The 7422-nt window shown below is 44.1% G+C and overlaps 1 protein-coding gene and 1 pseudogene across 1 annotated transcript in view; both read right to left on the bottom strand.

Moving 5' to 3' along the window:
- The window catches only part of CCDC126 (coiled-coil domain containing 126), a 46520-nt gene that overhangs the window by 17686 nt on the left and 21412 nt on the right, over positions 1-7422 (bottom strand). The window lies entirely within an intron of this gene.
- Positions 593-1649, bottom strand: LOC108303222 (annotated as a pseudogene).

Here is a 7422-nt window from a genome sequence, read left to right as displayed (position 1 = left end):
GGCCCAGGCTGGAATGCAGTGGCACAATCATGGCCCACTATAACCTCTGCCTCCCAGGTTCAAGCAACTCTCCTGCCTCAGACTCCCCAGCAGCTGGGACCACAGGCATGTGATACCACACCTCGCCAACTTTCTTTGTATTCTTACTAGAGATGGGGTTTCGCCATGTTGTCCAGCCTAGACTCAAACTCATGATCTCAAGTGATCCACTCCACCTTAGCCTCCCAAAGTGCTGGGACCAAAGGCATGAGCCACTGTGCCTGGCCTAAAATTTTTATGAGATAAAATATCAATTTCAAAACAGCATCAAAAAGTGAGCAGGCCAAGCACGGTGGCTCACACCTGCAATCCCAGCACCCTGGGAGGTCAAGGCGTATTTTTCCACACTAAAAATACGAAAGTATTTGTCTCTACTAAAAATACCCAAAAATAATAATAATAATACATGTATCAGCTGGGCATGGTGGCATGTGCCTGCAATCCCAGCCACTCAGGAGGCTGAGGCAGGAGAACCACTCGAACCCGGGAGGCAAAGGCTACAGTGAGCCAAGTTCACGCCACTGCACTCCAGCCTGGGAAACAAGAGGGAAACTTTCTCAAAAACAGAGTGAGCATATTTAACCATCCTCAGCTCATAATGGAGCAAACAGGTCAACAGAATAATAATTCATGCTACTGCATGTGTAATGAAATGGCAAAAAGAAAAAGCTGGTCAAAGAAAGGCAGGGGAAGTATCTTGTAAGAATTAGAATCGAGGGGCTCCATAATCATCTGGCATTTGTTCAATATTGTATCTATGGATAGAAATGTACACAGTAGGAACTCCAAAAATCTTAGGGATTCTCCTTTTAAGGTCCCAGTCAACTGTTGCCACAATGTAACATTTATGCTGAGTTACTCTCTATACTAAGCAGTCATCTGCATAGGTTCCTTTGTTCCTTTGCGAGTACATGGTAATCGTTCAAATCTCGGATCCTTGGAGGTCCTTAGAGCCAATCATTACTTCTGCCTCAATTTCTCAATTTCTGCCATTACACAATCAGTTATACAAGGGATACACCTGGCATACAGATAGTCCATTATGAACTGCACTAAGTCCAGTTCGGCTTTTATGGAAAAGTTGATAAAGTTGGTATCAATGAAGATGTGGTAAGGTGGGCCCAGCTGTGCATTGCATTGGAAAAATAAGCAGGAAGGGTGTTGGGGAATTTCTCTTTAATGTGCTGGGATCCTTCTTTCCTTTCTTTTTAGGTTTGAATCTATCCTTTTCTTTAAGCCTCTGATCCCTGAGACTAAGCATTCGTTTCATGGTCACACACTTCCTTGTTTTCTTTTGCTTCCCTAGGGTCATGCCACACTCCTGTTTCTTCAGATGTGCAGATTTGTTACATGGGTAAACGTGCGCCATCGTGATTTGCTGCACCTATCAACGTATCGCCTAGGTAGACATTAAGCCCAGCATGCATTAGCTACTTTTTATATAGCAATTACATCCTTATTCTGTGCACCACTCCAAACCTCCCGCCCCCCACTGCAGAAGATCTGAGATGTATTTTCTTAAGGCGATGACGCAGTTGAGGGCCTGGGTTTACACCGGAAACTGGAAGAGTAAATGAAAGTTTTTTGTTTTTTGAGACAGAGTCTTGCTCTTGTTGCCCAGGCTGGATTGTAATGTCACGTTCTCGGCTCACTGCAATCTCCCCCTCCTGGGTTCAAGCGATTCTCCTGTCTCAGCCTCCCAGGTAGCTAGGATTACAGGTGTCTACCACCACACCCAGCTAATTTTGTATTTTTAGTAGAGATGGGGTTTCTCCATGTTAGTCAGGTTGGTCTCGAATTCCCAACCTCAGGTGATCCACCCACTTTGGCCTCCCAAACTGCTGGGATTACAGGTGTGAGCCACTGTGCTGGCTAAATGAAAGTTTAGATAGTGAGTGCTGAGATCACTCTTCCTTGCCCAGCCTTTTTCTCTCACTCAGATCCCAGAACACTTATAGGCCTATACTCTCCAGCAACAGACAGGAAGTGATTCTCCAGGAAAGACTTAAATATACTGATATTATAGATCATTTCAAATGAATAAAATACATTGATATACTGTGTAATAAAAAATTTAGGCCGGGCGCAGTGGTTCACACCTATAATCCTAACACTCTGAGAGGCAGAGGCAAGTGGATCACCTGAGGTCAGGAGTTCAAGGCCAACCTGGCCAACAAGGTAAAACCTCATCTCTACTAAAAAACATAAAAGTTAGCCAGTGTGGTAGTGCATGCCTGTAGTCCCAGCTACTTGGGGGGCTCAGACAGGGGAGTCACTTGAACCCAGGAGGTGGATGTTTCAGTAATCCGAAATCACACCACCGCACTCCAGCCTGGACAACAGAGCAAGACTCTGTCTCAAAGAAAAAAAAAATTAGCTGGTCTTTGTCTCCAGTTCTTGGGAGGCAGCCACTAAATGCCTGGAATTTCCTGACTGACGAAATGTTTTTGTTAGTCATGGTGGGCCCCTGGGACCACATCTGTTAGTTTACCTTAAGGAGGCAACTCAGAGTGGGGCCCTAGATATTTTGTGCTAATTGGATGACTCAGTATGAGGGGTCAGGGAGCTGGCCATGCCAGAAAGGACAACCATGTGATTAGAAAGTTGGGGATTTTCAGCTGATTTTCAGGGGATTTTCAGGGAGGAGGACTGGAGATTAAGTTCAACCATGTGGCAATGATTCAATCAATCATGCCTACATAATGAGACCCCAATAAAACTATACATTGAAGTTCAGGTGAGCTTCCCTAGTTGGCAGTATTCTGCATGGTATCACAGATTGATGTGCATTGGATATGCCAAGAGGGTAATGTGTCCTGGTTCCATGAATAGAGGATAATGGAAACTACATTTCGTACCCTCCCGGACCTTGTCCTATGCGTTTCTCTCTTTGGCTGGCTCTAACTTCTATCCTTCTTCTATACTAAAACTGTAATAGTAAGTATACTTGGCTCTCTGTATCTGTAGGGAATTGGTTCTAGCACCCACCATGGATACCAAAATCTACAGATGTTCATGTTCATTAGTTAGACGTCTGTATCTGTGGGTTCTGCATCCACAAATTCAATCAATCACAGATTGACAATGAACTATTCATAACAAAAGTAATGCATAGTACTTTCAGTGCGTTTTATGGGTCAATCTAGTGAACTGTCAAACATGAGGAGGTAATGGAAACCCATAAATTTGTAACCACTTGGTCAGAAGTGAAAGTGGCCTGGAAATACCCTAACTAGTGGCTGGTATCTGTAAGCGAGGACAGTTTTGTGGGGCACTGTGCCATTAACCTGTGAAGTCTGGCCCAACTGCAGGTAGTTGGTAGGAGAAATCATTGCAAATATCAAGGATATACCCAAGGAAATGTCCCATCATCCCATAGTGAACACCACACAAAAGCTCGGCAATTGCCATCAACCTTTTAGCGTCCCATTCCTCAAATACAGACAAAGGATATGGATCACCAGGTATATCTGGAAGAAACATAAAAACACTTCGGAAAACCTACCACTGATAACCTCGGAGACATAACAAAAGACACCTTTTTTTTTTTTTTTTTTTTTTTGAGATGGAGTCTCACTCTGTTGTCCAGGCTGGATGGCACGATCTTGGCTCACTGCAACCTCTACCTCCTGGGTTCCAGTGATTCTCCTGCCTCAGCCTCCCAAGTAACTGGGATTACAGACATGTGCCACCATGCCCAGCTAATTTTTGTATTTTCAGTAGAGACAAGGTTTCACCATGTTGGCCAGGCTGGTCTCGAACACCTGACCTCAAGTGATCCACCCACCTCAGACTCCCAAATTGCTGGGATTACAGGCATAAGCCACCACACCCAGTCCAATAGACAGCTCTTAGAAATTAAAAATATTAGATGAAATGGAAAACTCCATAAAGATCTGCAAAATAAAGCTAAGGAAATCCTCTCTATAAAGGACATAAAAAGACAGAAATGGAAAATAAATGAGAGAAAACTATAGGACAACAATTCAGAAAGCCCAAATGCTGAATAACAGAATGCCAGAAAGAGTTAATGAAAAAACATAGAAAAAAATTCAATTAATAAATTAAGAAAATATCCCAGCATTGAATGACATAAATTGCAGGATGTTCCACTGAGAGCCCAACACATGTATGAAAGAGACCCATACCCAGTCACATCATTCAGAAATTTTAGAATGGATAAAGACCTAAAAGCTTATAAAAATTGGTCCCATAAAAAGGATAAAGAACAGTATCAGCTTCTCAAAAAGAACACTGGGACCTAGGTGGATGAGGAATAGAACAGAGCAGAGCCTTTAAAATCTCAAGGGAAATTATTTCCAACCTAGGATTCTACACCCAGCCAAACTCACAATGGAGTATGAAGGTTGTGGGGGAAAAGATCTTTTCAGATATACAAGAACTCCAAACTTTTTCCTGTCTGCATCTTTCTCAGGAAACTACCAGAAGATCTGTTCTCCTAAAATCAGGGGATAACTAATAAACAGGAAGCTTAAAAATTTCGAGAAAACAGGAGATCCAATATGAGAGAGAAATAAATCTACATGATAATGACAAATTGTGATTCTAAAACAATTCACTGCTGCAATCCTACAGGGCAAACAGTCCAGGCCAGAGTCAATTGGAAGGCATCAGGAAAGATTTCTTCAATATGAAGAATGTGCTAAGATACCTAATGTGTCTGAATATGCTAGGAGAATATTTAAGCAACTGTAGGCAGATGCAGTAGAAAACTGGGCAAAGAAACAAAAATCGATACTCATTAGCTCTAGGGTGAAAAAGTTTATAGGAAAGGAAAGTAACCGTAATGTAATAGAGGAATACATTGTTTTACTGCACTTCACTTTGCAGATACTGTGTTTTTACAAATGAATGTTTACAGCAACTCTGCATGGAGCGAGTCTATTGGTACCGCCTAACAATATGTGCTCACTTTGGGTCTCTGTCACATTTTGATAATTCTCATCATATTTCACTTTTTCATTATTCCTGTATCTGCTATAGTGATCTGATCAGCAATTGTTGATGTCACTACTGGAACTGTTTTGGGGCACCGTGAATTGTACCCACATAAGACAGCAGACTTAATTGATAAATGTTACCTGTGTTCTGACCACTGCACCAACTGGCCTTTCCCCTGTCTCTCTCCCTCTCTTCAGGCCTCCCTATTCCCTTAAACACAACAATATTGCAATTAGGCCAATTAATAACCCTACAATGGCCTCTAAGTGTTCAAGTGTAAGGAAGAGTCCCTTGTCTCTCACTTTAAACTAAAAGCTATAAATGATTACATTGAGTGAGGAAGGCATGTTGAAAGCTGAGACAGGCGGAAAGCTAGGCCTTGTGCCAAACAGCCAAGTTGTGACTGCAAAGGAAAAGTTCTTGAAGAGAATTAAAAGTGCCACTCCAGGGAACACATGAAAAAGAAAGAAAAACACTTTTATTGCTGAAATGAAGAAAGTTTGAGTGGTCTGGATAAAACATCAAACCAGCCACAACATTCTCTTAAGCCAAAGCCTAATCCAGAACAAGACTCTAACTCTCTTCAATTCTATGAAGACTAAGAGAGGTTAAGAACCTGCAGAAGAAAAGTTGGAAGCTGACAGAGGTTGCTTTTGAGGTTTAAGAAAAAAGGGCATCGAGGTTCCAATACAAGATGGCCGATTAGGAGGAGCTCAGGATTGCAGCTGCCAGTAAAAGCACAGAGGGTGAGTGGACGCCGCATTTCCAGACAGATTTTTATTGCCACAGACCAGGAGACTCCCAGGCGGAGGAGCCCCCTGGGTCACCAGTGCAGCTGTTTTGGCCGGCGTGGTGGTTTTGCCAGTGCCCTGGCGTGGTGGTTTTCCCATACAAAATACATGGTCTGGGCGCCGCTTTAGCTGGCAATTGGAGCTCCGGGAAGGCAGAGTCGCCCATTCATTAAAAAGAGGACTGAAACAGGGAGCCAGGCCAGGAGATTCCCGTGCAAAAAAGGGCCATGAATCTCAGCGTGGCTGTTTCAGCCCACACACTCGGTAGAAACATGGGTAATCACGCAGATCCCAGCGCCTTTTAAACAGGTGACTGGAACACCTGGAAGAAAGTCGACCGTTCACTAAAAAAAAGGCTCTGAGGCAGGGAGCCAGGTGATCAGGCTTGGCTGGTACTACCCCCACAACAAAACAGCAATTGGAAATGCTCTGGGTTGAGAGTTTCACAGCAAGCACAGCTGAACCCGGGAAGGTCCAGCTCTGTGGGGGAGGGGTGTTTGCCATTACCGAGGTACTCCACCACTACAGAGGTACTCTGCCATTGCTGAGGCAGCCTGCCGTTGCCAAGGCAACCTTCCATTACAGAGAGAGCCTGCAATTACAGAGGTGGGCCACCATTGCCCGAGGCAGTTCTAACTACACCCGTATAAACAGGACTGCAGGGAAGTACACATGGCAGCTGGGCGGAGCCCACAGCAGCTCAGCAAAGCCTCTGCAGGCAGACAGTGACTAGGCTGCCTCATTGCTGGGCAGGGCAGCCCTGAAAAAAAGGCAGCAGCACAAAGGAAAGTCATAAATAAAGCCCTAACTCCCCAGGACAGAGCACGTGGGAAAAAAAGGGGGTTTATGAGTTCTGCTGCAGCAGACTTAAACATACCTGCCCAGCAGCTCTGAATGAACAACGAAGCTCATAGCTCAGCATTTGAGCTCCTATAAAGGACAGACTGTCTCCTCAAGCAGCTCCCTGACCCCCGCATATCCAAAGAGTCACCTCATAAAGAAGAGCTCAGACACACATTTGGTGGGTATCCTTCTGGGACAAAGATAGCAGAAGAAACTGGCAGCAACCCTTACTGTTCTGCAGCCACTGCAGGTGATCCCCAGGCAAGCAGCGCCTGGAGTGGACCTCAGCAGTCCCACAGCAGAGGGGCCTGACTGTTAGAAGGAAAACTAAGAACAGAAAGAAAGAACTTCATCATCAACAAACTGGACATCCACTCAGAGACCCAATCTGAAAGTCAACAGCTACAAAGATGACAGGTGCATAAATCCACAAAGATGGGAAGAAACCAGCACAAAAAGGATGTAAACACCCGAAACCAGAACGCCTCTCCTCCTACAAGGGATCACAACTCCTCATCAGCAAGGAAACAAGGCTGGATGGAGAATGAGTGTGATGAATTGACAGAATCAGGCTTCAGAAGGTGGTTAATAAGAAGCTTCTGTGACCTAAAAGAACATGTTCTAACCCAATGCAAAGAAACTAAGAACCTTGAAAACAGATTTGACAAAATGCTAACGAGAATAGACAACTTAGAGAAGAATATGAGTGAATTGATGGAGCTGAAAAATACAACACGAGAACTTCACGAAGCATGCACAAGTTTCAACAGCCAAATTGACCAAGCAG

The sequence above is a fragment of the Cebus imitator genome, unplaced genomic scaffold, assembly GCF_001604975.1.
Source record: "Cebus imitator isolate Cc_AM_T3 unplaced genomic scaffold, Cebus_imitator-1.0 Scaffold45, whole genome shotgun sequence".
Classification (NCBI taxonomy): Eukaryota; Metazoa; Chordata; class Mammalia; order Primates; family Cebidae; genus Cebus; species Cebus imitator.
Note: the sequence above shows the minus strand (reverse complement) of the source record. Positions and strands in the feature narration are given on the sequence as shown.